This window comes from Muntiacus reevesi, chromosome 3 (assembly GCF_963930625.1).
Source record: "Muntiacus reevesi chromosome 3, mMunRee1.1, whole genome shotgun sequence".
Lineage (NCBI taxonomy): Eukaryota > Metazoa > Chordata > Mammalia > Artiodactyla > Cervidae > Muntiacus > Muntiacus reevesi.
The window spans coordinates 72,196,480-72,211,121 of record NC_089251.1 but is presented as its reverse complement, the minus strand read 5'-3'; the positions used below and the strand labels follow the sequence as shown (position 1 = coordinate 72,211,121).

General features: G+C 40.4%; 1 protein-coding gene across 1 annotated transcript in view; it reads left to right on the top strand.

The window, feature by feature from the left end:
- The first annotated feature begins 5,583 nt into the window (after positions 1 to 5,583).
- The window catches only part of STON1 (stonin 1), a 61,166-nt gene continuing 52,107 nt past the window's right edge, over positions 5,584 to 14,642 (top strand). Inside the window, exon 1 of the mRNA XM_065929304.1 lies at positions 5,584 to 5,671. The gene's annotated coding sequence lies outside the window, so the exon portion shown is untranslated. The remainder of the gene's footprint in view (positions 5,672 to 14,642) is intronic.

Genomic DNA, 14,642 nt, shown 5'->3' with positions numbered 1-14,642 from the left:
TGTTGCTTACTATCTCACTTAGAGGCTGAAGAATATTTTCCCTTAAAACATGGAAAGTGAAAAATGAGAGAGAATTCTCAGTCCAGGCAGAGGAGGGACTCAGTTGGCTGAAGTTCACGTAGGAGCAAAAAAAAAAGAGACTTTAATCATTCATTGCTTCCTGGAAGAGATGGAATTTTCAGAACTTAGTGAAAAAACATTTCTGAATTTTTCAGCTTTCCTGTATTTCTTTGGGTACCGCTTCTGCTATGTTGTCGACACATCTCATGCTGTCATTTTCACATATGCCATCTCCCTCAATAACTACAGGTGCCGTGAAACAGGAACCATGCCTTATACTTACTCCCTGACAGTGCCTAGCAGAATGTCTTATACACAGGAGGTGTTCAGTTAATGCTAATTGGATACATATTAGGAAGCAGGCCAAGGTACCATATACAGCTGTAGCTCAAGCCATACCTAGGGGTGTCCTATCTCCAGAACAAAGGATAGCCAGTCTCAGGCCATTCTGGGTTGATTAAGCGATCATTCCTCTATGTATTATTGATTTCATTTGGCATTGTCAGTGAGGATGTACGCTTTTTATTTATCTCTGGAAATTGCTTTTGGAAGAATATTTAAGTTTCCTCATGGATAAAGTTGTTTAAAAACATCAGTCCAGAATGTATCATGTACCTAAAATGGTGTGTGTTTTTATTTTTTTCCTGTTTCTTTTTCACTGCTGTTAATTTTTTTTAATACCACAAGGCTTTACTTTATCTTGAATGAATGTTGTAATATAAACAGACTGACTGTTGTAAAGTTTTTAGAGAGGGACGTTCTTATCAAGCATTTTGGGCTAAGACTGTCCTAGATCTGAAGTCCTCACTTTCCAACAAAGTCTCCTTTCACATCTGGCATTTCCAAAAGCTGGTTTGAATTTATATTGATCCTGACAGCTTCGGCTAATTCGAGATTTGAGGAATTCCAAGTTAATCTTCTAGATCATATTTATAGACAATGTGGGGACTGCTGTTAAACAGTGTGGAAATTCTAAATGGGTTCTATAAAAGGCTGCCAGGAAAGGGAAACCTGCTAATGAAAAGAATGATACAGCCTGAGGGTCTCTTTACTGAAGAGCAAAGGAAGGGACAGGGACTGGAGGGAAATGAGGTCACAGCTCGCGGTGGACAGCTGTGGTCGCCTGCCTCTTTAGGCCAGACTGAGCTGTTTACCACCAGATTTTGATACAAACAGACACTGCCAGAAAGGGGCCTTTCGAAAATACCTGGAAGTGTTACAAGAAATAAATCTGCATTTGTGAAAAAGGCAACCTTTCGGGCCATGCTGAGTCACACAGAAGAGGAGGGCCTGTCCCTTGCAAAAGATAAATGGTTTTCAGTCAGCTGTATTTGCCCTTTAGAAGATTATGGGCCTGTTTGCTTTGCAGAAGTGTCAAAGTTTCCAAAAAAAGATTTCTTTCACTGGGTGGGCTACCTACTAACCAAGATCATAATGCTTGGAATTAAAAAGAAGATGGAATTTAAAAGGTGAACTCAGGACTCTCTTTAAGCTCAGTGGTAATTACTGGTTTGTCCAATGTGTTGTTTCCGTTCTCTAGTTGTTACCTGTGGCATTTTCTGTGATGGGCTGGCCTCTTGGAAGGCCCAATGACTAGACACAGGAATTTCAATTTGGGATTTCAGCCAGAATGCCTGGAGTCAAGACATCTCTTGTTTATACTTAAGATTGTCTTTTCTCAGATCATGAAACAATCATCACTTAGCTTCATTATTTAATCTTGTTTCATATTCCCACTCTTCCCCTCAATTTTCTTGCATTCAAAAGGGATGATGATATTTTATCATGTTTTTTTCTGCTTTGTGTTGCCATCATGTAACTTTTTCCAGGTCTGTTAACATCTCTTTTCTTTTCTTCTGGTTCCCTCTTCCATTGTCCTTGTTCTGCACTTTGCTCAGCTCCTTACCAGAAGGCTTGGGCCCAGTACCTGTCTGATTCCATAGAAGAGTCTCTGAAAAGTTACCAGTCATTTGACTTCCCATGTTTTAGACTCCTTTTTCTCTCTCAACCCTTGATCATCATAGGGATGGTAGCTGGAGGACAGGGACTATGACGAGGACCTGATGTCTTTTTGTTTGCATAGGGTGAGATCAGTCCTGGGTGTTCACTGGAAGGACTGACGCTGAAGCTGAAACTCCAATACTTTGGCCACCTCATGTGGAAGAGTTGACTCATTGGAAAAGACCCTGATGCTGGGAGGGATTGGGGGCAGGAGAAGGGGTCGACAGAGGATGAGATGGCTGGATGGCATCACCGACTCGATGGACATGAGTTTGAGTAAACTCGGGGAGTTGGTGATGGACAGGGAGGCCTGGTGTGCTGCTATTCATGGGGTCGCAAAGAGTCGGAAACGACTGAGCGACTGAGCTGAAGTGAGGGTGTCTTAAGCTTAAGCACAATTAGAAATTTGATCTGAAACTAAATGTCTCCTAAACAGATCCCAGCTGTGTGACTTGAGGCACTCCTGTGCCTCTCTAAATATTTCCTTCCTTCTTCAAAGCCCTCAGCACAGGTTCTAACCACTGGCTGCTGGTTGAATAGGATACTGATTATCTTTTCCATTTCACCAGGGAATTCCAAGGTCAAACACAAGACTCCGCAAGGAAGCGTTCAATCAGAATTCCTTCCCTTCCTCTCTGTCATCCAGGCGCTGCACTTCAAGTCAAGATACTCACTAGGGCCTCCTAACTGCTCTCCTTGGACCCAAGCCCTCTCTTCACAGTTCATTTTTCAGACCATTAAGTCAATATTCATCAGTCACCATTTGGAGCCCACAGAGATTTACTGGGTGCCTACTGTGTACCAGACTCTAGGGATACAAAAGTGAATTATATTTTTGTATGTATGTATATATATACTAATATAAAAATATTCCTTTGCTTAAAAACTTTCACAAATTTCCCATTTCCTTCTTTATATATAGTTCCACCTTCTCATCCAAATATATCCCACCTTTCCTAAGATTTCCAGCCTTGCTAGCCTTCCAAAGCTCCATGTCCCGGGCCTTGGAATGCCCTCTTTTCTCGCCTTCTGAGTCTGTTCAAAGTCCACCCAAGTCTCCCATCCTGGAGTGGGGTGTCTCTTCAGTGAATCTTCTTTTTCCAGTGAGGTAGCTACACTTGTGGAAGAGATTCAGATGTCGAGTGACTTGCCCAGAGTCACCTGTTTGCAAGTGATGGATCAGGGACTGAATGTCAGCCTCTAACCTTTCCTCAGAGGATAACTCCCTTCTTCTACATTCTGCAGGTAGCCTCTTGCCGCATCCACACAGCCTGGCCCTTCTCTAGGCATCTTTGTCCTCCTCTTTCTCTTAATGGGCCTATTGATGGGCCCTGGAAGGTGGGGTACCATCTTAGCCTCTGAATAGGGTTGGTCTCACCTTAGGGGAAAAGAGGAGGCGTTCAACAGAGGCTTAAAAAATAATTCTTAGTCAAGATATGGACGCAACCCAGTATCCATCAACAGACAAATGGATAAAGAAGATATGGTGAGATATAAATATAGACTACACTAAAGCCTTTGACTGTAAAGATCACAACAAACTGTGAAAAATTCTTAGATGAGAATACCAGACCACCTTTAAGTACCTCCTGAGAAACCTATATGCAGGACAAGAAGCAGCAGTTAGAACTGGACATGGAACAATGGACTGGTTCCAAATTGAGAAAGGAGCACATCAAGGTTGTATCTTGTCACCCTGCTTATTTAACTTCTATGCGGAGTACATCATGTGAAATGCCAGGCTGTATGAATCTCAAGCTGAAATCAAGATTGCAGGGAGAAATATCAACAACCTCAGATAGGCAGATGATACACTCTTAATGGCAGAAAGTGAAGAGGAACCAAAGAGTCTCTTGATGAGGGTGAAAGGAGAATGAAAAAGCTGGCTTCAAACTTAACATTCAAAAAACTAAGATAATGGCATCCTCCCCTCACTTCATGCCAGATAGATGGGGAAAAAATGGAAACAGTGGCATGTTTTATTTTCTTAGGTTCCAAAATCACCGTGGACAGTGACTGCAGCCACAAAATTAAAAGATGCTTGCTCCTTGAAAGAAAACTATGACAAACCTAGACAGCGTACTGAAAAGCAGAGACGTCACTTTGCTGACAAAGGTCCGTATAGTCAAAGTTATGTTTTTTCCAGTAGTCACGTACAGATATGAGAGTTGGATCATAAAGAAGGCTGAGTGCCGAAGAATTGATGCTTTTGAATTGTAGTGCCAGAGAAAACGCTTGAGAATCCCTTGGACTGCAAGGAGAACAAACCAGTCAATCCTAAAGGAAATCAACACTGAATATTCATCGGAAGGACTATACTTTGGCTCCTGATGCCAAAGATTGAAGTCAGGAGAAGGGGGCAACAGAGGATGAGATGGTTGTATGACACCACTGAATCATTGGACATGAATCTGAGCAAACTCGAGCAGATAGTGAAGGTCAGGGAAGCCTGGCATGCTGCAGTTTGTGGGGCCGCAGAGTCGGACACAACTTAGTGACTGAATAGCAACAACAACATATATGTGTGTGTGCATACAGATAAGAATGAAAATCTGCCATTTGCAGCAATATGGATGGACCTAGGGAATATTTTATGCAGTGAACTGTCAGAAAATGACAAATACTGTATGATATCACTTACATGTTAAATCTACAGAATAATGCAAAGGAATGTAGATAGCAAATCAGAAAGACTCATGAAAACAAACTAGTGATTACCAGAGAGGAGAGGGGAAGGGAGGGGTAAATTAAAGGTGTGGGATTAAGAGAGACAAACTACTATGTAAAAAATAGATAAGCAACAGGGTTATACTGTATTCCACAGGGAATTACAGAAATTATTTTCTAATAACTTTTAATGGGATATAATCTGTAAAAATACTGAATCACTATGCTGTGTACCTGAAACTAAAATAATATCGTAAATCAGTTACACTTAAAATTTTTAAGAAGGCAAAAAAAGCAAAAATCAAAACCTTCAGTTCTAATCAGAAGAGAAAACAGAATCCGAAGCGCAATGAAGCAAGGTGGAAAGCATGACTCCCAAGTCACCTCACCCCTCTCCCCCACCGCCGCCCTCCCCACCCCCCACCCCCCTATCCGCCCCAATCATCCCACCACCCCGAAGGTCAAGATCCTAGATCCTAGATGGAGGACAAGATCCTAGAGGGCGATGGATAGTTTCAGACAGCCAAAGGCTCCATGCTTCTGCTTCCAGGGACTTCTGAAGGTAACTCACACACCTCCTCGCACCCCGCCCCACGTTTGCTGGAGAGAGCATCTTCTCCCCGACTTGTGGGGAGCTGGAGACTCGGAAGAAAGATACGGGGGCGGGTGCGGGGAAGAGAATGGAAAAAAACTTAGGGGGATCCCGGGCGGGAAAGGAGCGAGGAGAGAAGCGGGGCGGGGCAGGGGGCGGGGCGGGGCAGGGGGCGGGGCGGGGCGGGAGAGCGCCCGTGGAGTGGCCACGCCCCCGTCCCCGCGCCGGCCGCTCGGGGCCCTCCCTCTCCGCCCCTCCGCCCCTCTCCTCCGTCTCCCCCTCCTCCTCCTCCTGCTCCTCCCTCCGAGGTGGATGGCGGCTGCCAGAGTCCGAACCCCAGCCGCGCTGCGGGTGAGTAACCGCCCCCAGGGGACCGACAGGGAGCACGGGGAGCCCCCTCTCCCGGGCGGGTTAGCTCCGGTTTACCTGGAAAGTTTGAGGACGGGGAGGCGGGAGTGGGGGCGCAGTGGGCGCCGCGGGACGGGGGCATCTCCCGCGCTGGTCCGGCGCCCCGCTTGGTGCCTCTTCTCCCCGCCGCGGTCCCCAGAGCGCAGGGCCCGCACTGACTGGGCCCCACCCGGCTTCTCCTGCGCACCTCAGCTCAGAGGCGGCTGCCGAGACCTAGGTCCGGCTCTCAAGAGAAAGAAAACTCAAGAAGCAAAGAATCTCGACTCCGTTCTGGGGGGTGGGGGGGAGGGGGAGGGACGGGTGTTCATCCAAACAAACCCGTGCGGTCCCGGCCTCAGCGCGCGGTCACCAGCCGCCGTCCTCCCTCCCGGCAGGGGCTCAGCGTCCCCCGAACCCCAGGACTCTTCGCTTTCCTTTCTCCTGCCTCCTGTTACCGGTGCAGCTACCTTCTCCCCGGCCGCCCCCCGCCCCACAACCTTTCCCTGGGAGGCTCCTGGCCCGCAGGCTGGTAGCGCCAGCCTGGTGCCCCCTCGGTCCCAGAAGGCGATTACCCAGGTCGGGGAGTCACAGCCACAGGGGTCTTCAATCTTGCTCAGAGTTCTGCAGGCATGACTTTAGCTGGAGTTTGATGTTGGGTCCCCTGGCCCCGCACATTGTGCGTTGCATGTCCAAAGGGAAATTAAAATATATTCCTTGTTGGAATTTTACTGTTTCTGTTGGGCACCTTTGTTTTTTTTTAAACCTCTCTGTTCTTTTCTTCCAATAATAACTTCATTTAATTAACCTTTCTAATTCTGAAAGAAACGGGAAATAATAATAATAAAACAAGAAAAGACAGAAAAAGAGCGCTTGCTAAAAATATTGTGCAGAACCTGGTCTTTGGAAAGTAAAGACTTTATTCTGCACTTAACTGTTTTAGTGGGAGATGAGACTTCACTGGCGCTTATTTTCGGACAACCCCAAACAGACACTTACAGCCTCCCCCAGGCTAGAGGTTTTAATTTGCCTGACATAAACCACACTGTTTGTTGGCATTCCCCAGCCTGGCTACTCACCCTGCATTTTTCTTCCCTCCTCTCCGTCCCTCCCCCAACTTCTCATAAACAGGAGTTGTGGACACAAGGCATTGGAAGAGGTGAAAATGAGCAGGACCTCAAAAAGAAAAAACAACCTCGCTTCTTTTAATCCTCAGGCTGTTGGCTTCAGCTTGACTCTGATCGGGTAGAGGAATGTTTAGTTCATTTGTGTGGTTTTTATGGCTGTTCTCATTAGGGTTGAATCAGTGTTTCCATGACAGGCTCAGTTCTCTGGGTGCTTAGAAGGGAACTTGTTAATTCTAAGATGGATCTGGTCAAGCCTGGAATCTGGAGGTTTTCAGATTTTGTTTAAGGGATTGATCTGGGTTGATATTACTAACTTCTGTCCACTTGGAACTGGAGCCCCAGGGCTGAGAGGGAAGCAGCCTGGGGTTTGCTACCACAAGACCAAGGAAGAAAAAGCTTTCCCAAGGAGTGAGCTGTACAAACAGGACTGTAGGGAGTGTTGAACTTGTATTGTTTTTAGAGAGAAGGCACTTCTCAAGAATGTCAGCCATTCCTGTTTTTATGTAGATAATAAATGTGATTGTAACAAATGTATTAGATCAGATTCAGAACAACCCATCAAAACAGGTTAGGTTTTGAGCTATTCAGAAAGATTTAAAAAATGAATTTCATTAGAAAGAAACTTGTTTTAAAAAGGGTGTAATTCATTTTTATGTGTTGATTGAGTGTGGTAGTTCCCCATTAGTATGAATTAGTAAGGTTTTACTGGGGTTTCAGAATGTCATTGGTAAGGAAGCATTGTGACTTCCATTCAAAAATAAAACCCTTCAGCGTTTTGAACTTGTTTGACCCTGGTACTTAAAAACAATGCACTTAGATAATAATCTTCAGTCTCTTCCTCTTCCTGAAAATTTTTAATAGTGTGTTTAATGCCCCAGAAGTCAACCTGATACTGTTTGGAGAGAAATCACCTTTCTGCCTTCTTCAACTTTTGTAGCAACTCATGAAATCTTGTTGAACTGAGTGAGTTGCCATTGTTTACGAGCGTTTGTTGTGCAGCCCCAGATAGGTTGCTCTGAATGATGGGGATATAATGAAGGCTGGCAACGTGTCCCTGACTTAAAGGAGCAGGTGGTCTGGACGGCAGGATGAAGGCTACATCCCCAGTTAGCCAACAGAAAGCAGCCAGTTGTCATTTGACTGGCCAGACGCATTGGAATAGATGGAGTGTGGAAACTGCAGAGGAGGAGGAAGGGAAGGGGTTATTTTTTACTTCTTATTTACTTTAAGAAAAATAACCTAAAGGAATATGATGTGACCTTTTAAAATCATGTGTACGAGGATACCAAATTATATTAACATGCTCAGGGTATTTTGTTAAATTTTCAAAGAAGTTTTATTTCAAGTTATGAAATACAAAGCTTTGTATCTCACTCTGAAAATACACCCCCAAAATACTGGAATGGTATGCATGGAAATGGATGGTGGGATTACAGGTACTTTTGATTTTCTTGGCGCTTGCCTGTGTTTCTCAACTGTTTTGCAATAGTAATAGCTAACAGTTATTGAGTATGAAGCGCATTCATATGGTATTTCATATTAATGCTTTAGAGGTAAGTACTGTTATTCTCATGATACAAGATTCAGAAACTAGAATCTGAGGGGAAACTTGCCAAGGTTGCCTAGCCACTATGTGCTAGAATCAAATCTTGAAATCAGGTCAGTGACCAAAGTCTTTTAATCTCTGTCACTGTTGTCTGCCTTCTCCCTGCACATGTATTATTATTGTTATCTTAATTATCAGAAAAAAAATAGAAAAGGAAGGCAAACTAATTTGTGGTTTAGTAAGAACTGATATTTTGATTAATTGGAAAATGCCCCTGTCTCCCATCTCATCCACTTCTCACTATTGCTTGTCTTTGGAAGTCCTTGGGAGTTGCTCCTAACTTAGCCTGGGGTCGCTCATCTTCCCTTGGGAGCCAGCTGTATCTATGAGAAATAATCCAGAATTCTTCTGAGGCTTCCTGGACAGCCTGCGAATGCAGGAACCCCATGGAATTCTAGAGCAGTCCTGATAGAAGGCAGGATTTTTTTTTTATTTTTTTTAATTTTTACGCTATGATTTATTACTCAAATAAGAAGGCAGGATTTTTAAAAGATTAGCAAATTATGTCTGTCCTGCCTGGTAGAAGGCAGGATTTTTTAAAATTGACAAATTAATGATTAGCATTCATTTTTTTTTGGCATTGTCAAGGGAGCGAGATGGGTAGGGAGGCCCAGAGAAAGATGCCAGATTTCCATTTATCTTATCTATGTGTTATATGGAATATTGGGATTGCTTCTTGATGTTTATTACTGTGAAAACACAATAATGAACTATTTTTTGGAAGCCTTGGAATGCTACCATGCACTGGCAGATGAACCGGTTTAGTGGAGATGGAAATATTCTGGGGATAGCTCTGGGAAAGAAGCCTACATCCTTAGTCATCATGGTCTGGAATGTACCTGGAGATGGGCTTTTCTAAAACACCCAGTCATTCAAATAGCACACCTTATGTAGGAGGCTTTCTCTCCTTTATTCTTCCAGGAAGAGATTTCTGACGGGCTGATGCTTCTATATCACTTTCTTGTTGAAACAATATTGTAAGAGTCAAGGACCTATTTCCCAAATTATCATACTTGGACCAAGATGGACAAGTCCTAGATCTTGTATCCATTTGAACATTGGAGAAATGTCTTTGTGATCTCAGCGCTAGGAATAGGTCTTGTGAACAACTTGTCTGTTTTGTCTTGTGGGTGCTGTGAATCCTTTAATGTTTCCCATTTCTGATTTGGCCAGAAAGAAGCACAGAGCCCGCTTAGTGGCCTTCGTTGTAGCCTAGGCATCAGACTTCATGGCCTGTACTTTGAATAACTAATAACATTATTGTATACCTTCTGTTACCTGTGGATACTTAGTTCCACTTTTCTCATCTACTTTAAATTGTTTTGTTTCATTTATCCAATGCATTTTGGAGGCTGCTACTTCTGGTAACCCACTCCTTCCTTCTGAGTTCATGAGAATGGAGATCAAGACGTTCTTTCGTGGAAAGTCTTTAATAAACTTTAACATATTTGTATTCCTGAAAGTATCTTTATGTTGCTCTTACAAATGAGAGTTTGAGAGTGGAATTCTGGACTCACAATTATTTTCTTTCAGAATTCGGAATATGTGACATCATTGTCTTCTTTTGTCTATTGCTACTCCTAAGAATACCAAGTAACCTTGGGCACCTTTCCTAATTTCTCTCAGTCTCCCTTGTCTATAAAATAGATAATAGTATCCACTTTAAGGATAATGTATGCAGAATATTAGAATCGTGCCTGCCATATAAGGAAGCACGCAATAATTGTTAGCTATTACAGTTACTTTTATATTTTTTCAGTATTTCTTGGCTTTCATGGACTTTACTAGTTCATGTAAATATTAATTTGTCTCATTGAACACAGGTAAAAATCATGTTGGGATTTTTATTGATTTTGTTTAATTTTTATTCAAGAGAACTGATATCTTTACAATATTCATCTTCTCCTTTTATCCAGGTGACTTCCCTATAAATGTGTAAATGTTTTTACACAGATTTTGTTTTATCTATTTCCTATTTCTGATAGGTTTTGTGTGTATTATAAATGATATCTTTTTTGAATTATACTTTGAAATTGATTATTTGCTGGCCCATAGAAACATTCCTGATTTTTGAATTTTGATCTTGTATTGATCATCCCAGTTGAAGTCTAATTGTTTTTTATGCAGGTATTCTTGAATTTTCTAGGGAGGCAATAATCTACCTAGATTATGGAACATCTTAATTTCCACTGACATGAACTCAGAAGTAGCAGCCTCCAAAATGCTTTGGATAAATGAAACAAAACAATATAAAGTAGATGAGAAAAGTGGAACTAAGTATCCATAGGTAACAGAATAGTAATGTTTTTTTCTTTTGACTCCTTATGACCATATCTTTTTATTGTCTTGCTGGATTGGGTAGACCCTCCAGGACAGTATTTAATAGTAACAGTGATGGTGAGGACCCTTGTCTTCTTACTCTCTTTAACGAGTGCTCTGAATGTTTCTCCATTAATCATGAAGTTTGCTTAAGGTTTCAGTAGATATTTTTAATTGAAGTAAGGACTTTTTCACTATTAATACTTTTTAACAACTTACATACTTTATCTTGACTGAGTGTTGATTTTATGTAATGCCTTAATGTTTTGTGTAAATTGTATGAGGTAATATAATTTTCTTTCTTCATATTATAATGTGATAGTATGAATATATTTAATTACTTTGAGATTTTTTGTTCAGTTGCTCAGTTATATCCAACTCTTTCTGACCCCATGAACTGCAGCACGCCAGGTTTCTCTGTCCTTTTCTAGCTCCTGCAGTTTGCTCAAACTTCCGTCCATTGAGTCGATGATGCCATGACTTTGAGACATACGTATACATATATACAAACACACACACACATATACACATATATTCTTTTATTCTATGGAATATCATTTGCTAGTATCTTATTTAGATTTTTGCAACTGTTTATTAAGTGAAACAATTGTCTATAATTTTTTTTAAAAAACATTGTTCTTACATTGTTTGGTATCAAGTTTATATTAGTTCCATGAAATAAGTTGGGAAACTTTTTCATATATATTTTTCTTAAGCAGTTTTTGAGAGATAAAGGCTGCCTGTTTCTTAAAAATTTGGTAAAATGCATTGTAAAATACATGCTTGGCCAGGGTATGTGTGTCAAGTTTTTGACAATTCAGTTTCATAAATGATTTTGATAAGTTTGATCTATTTCTTTTTGATTCAGTTTTGATAACTTGTTTAGATGATCCATTTCATGTGTTCTCAAATTTACTAGCATAAGTTTATTTGTAATTTTCTTTTATTGTTTTTTAAATGTTGACTGTTTTAAGATATATTCTCTTCTTGGTTCTTAATACTATTTATTTGTGCCATCTCAAAAGTTAATATAGAAGTTTAATTAATTGATATAACCAGCTTCTTCCTTATCTATACTTCTCATTTTTCATGTCTTTTTATGTCCTCTTATTTGTATTTCTTCTTTCCATTTCTAGCTACTTCAGTTGACTCCTAGGTCTTTTATTTTTTGTTTTTCAGTACATCCATTTTATGGAATTCCCTGGTAGGATAGTGGCGCTTTCAAACTATTTTAAAGCTATAAAGTTAGCTCTACATATTGCTTTAGCCACATCATACAGGTTTTGGTGTGTGTACATTCAATACCACTTGGCTCTGAATTTTTTGTACATTTTTAACTTTCTTTTGAACATATGGATTTAATTTTCCATTTTCAACTTAAAAAAACCTTTTCTTTAAACTTTGTTTAAATTATTGTTGACTTCTAATCTGGTTGCATCATGAAAAGACAGCATGGTTTGTGTAATAGCCATCCTTTGTGTCCAGTTACATGAATAGCTTTTCCAAATATATCATGTATCGTTTAAAAGAAAAATATATTCCCTGCTTGGTGGATGCAGCATTCTGCATCAAGTGTATTGATTAAGTGTATTTTTCAAATTTCTCATGTTCTTCCTGATTTTCTTTTGCTTGTTTTCTGAGTTCTCTTCAGTCTCAGAGAAAGGAATGTTAAAATCTCCCACTCTGTGGATTTGTCAGTTTCTCCTTGTAATCCATTAATGTTTATGCAAATTCATGATTGTTTTTTCTCCAGGGTGAATTTATTATGTACAGTTCTTTGTTATGTCTGTTGATGCTTTTGGCAGAAATTCTATTTTGTCTGATATTAATGTTGCTATACCTACTTTCTCTTGGTTATTATTTTTTATGTCTTATATATCCTTTTATATTAACTTCTGTCTATAATTTTGCCTTAACTGTTAATCTTAGAAATAGTTTTTATGTGTTGCTTCATTTTTTTTTATGATAGCCTGGAAGTCTTTCAATAATCGAATGTAAACTTTTACATTCTTTGTAATCAATATACATTTGGCCTCTTTCTGCCATCTTAAGTTTTTGTTTTTTCCCATTTAGCATTTTTTGCTTGCTTCTTTTATACTTCTTTTCATAGTTTTCTTTGGATTGGTCAAGTTTTGTATATTTCTACTTTTCTTCTATCAACTGTTTTGAAAGACAAAATTCTACTTGTATTCTTTTAGCGGTTATTCTTAAATTTTTAACATTGTGTCCAGTTAACAAAGTCTAAAGTTGATTTCTCTGTTTCCTCTTATCAGTACAGTGGCCTTAGATGCCTTTAAATCTGACCGGCCTCTCTTCCCATCTTCCTGTTATTGTGGTCTATTGGTTTAATCCCACATCATTTATGGTCCTCTCCCCATTCCTGAAGTTAGTCATCATTGTTATTTCTACTTTTTTTTCTTTTTTATAGTAAAAATTTATTTAACTTTACCAATTTCTTTTTTTTGCTGGTGTGATTTTATTGTTTTAAATTGGAGGATAATGCTTTATGATGTTGTATTGGCTTCTACCATACAACAACGTGAATTAACCATAATTATACACAAATACTGGAGAAGGCAATGGCAACCCACTCCAGTACTCTTGCCTGGGAAATCCCAGGGATGGCGGAGCCTGGTGGGCTGCAGTCCATGGGGTTGCGAAGAGTCGGACATGACTGAGCAACTTCACTTTCACTTTTCACTTTCATGCACTGGAGAACCCACTCCAGTGTTCTTGCCTGGAGAATCCCAGGGATGGCAGAGCCTGGTGGGCTGCCGTCTGTGGGGTTGCACAGAGTCGGACACAACTGACAGACAGCAGCAGCAGCAGGATACACATATACCCTCCCTCTTGAATCTCCCTCCCCCCCCAACTTTACCAATTTCTTACCTCAACATTGCCTCTTGCATACCATTCCTTACTCCCGTGTTCATTTTCTTCATACGGATCATTTTTTCACTGAAGGTCTAGAGTTGTAATACTCCAGTCTTGTGGGTAGCTTTGGTATTGTTTTGAAAATGTCTTTATTCATGTCCTTCTTGAAAGATAATTTTTCAAGGTATAGAATTCTAAGTAGATATTTTCCCCTCAGCATTTTGTAACATTACTCCACTGTGCTTTTGTTTTAATTGATCCTTATGAAAAACCTCTTTTTGGCCTGCCATTCTTTTGCAGGTAATCTGTTTTCTCTCTTGGAGCCTTTCGGTCTTATCTTTATTGTCCTTCATGTTGTGCCCTCTCATTATAATGTGTCCAGATATAATCTGTTTCTATATATCCTACCTGGAATTCTGTATGTTTGTTAATCTGGTCACACCTCTGTTTTTATATCTAAAGGTGTCTCAGTTATTTCCCCTACAAATTTATTTTAAAATAATTATTGAGCACTTATCATGTATCAGGAATGCTTCCAAGTTCTAGAGATACAGAAATGAACATAAGAGACAAAACCCCCTACTCTGATTTTGAGTCCCTTATACCCTCCAGTCTTCCCTGAAATACCCGTTAGGCAAGTGTTGAACCTTCTGATTTTACCTTCTATGTTTTCTTCATCTGAAGTTTCCCTTTGTTAACTATAGTTGACCCTTGAACAATTTGCATGCACTGGTACTGACCCCCTGTGCAATTGAAAATCTGTGTATAACTTATAGGTGGCCCTTCATAGATGCAGTTCTTTTATATCTGCAGTTCCTCTCAATCCATGATTTCACATCCCCTGGATTGAACCAACTGAGGACAATGTAGTATTTACTATTGAAAAAAAATTCTGCATATAAGTGGACCTTCACAGTTCAAACCCATATTGCCCAGGAATTAACAATCTCTTTATCTTAACTATATTCTGAGTGATTTTTTTTTTATTTCCATTTTCTAGTTTATTAATTTT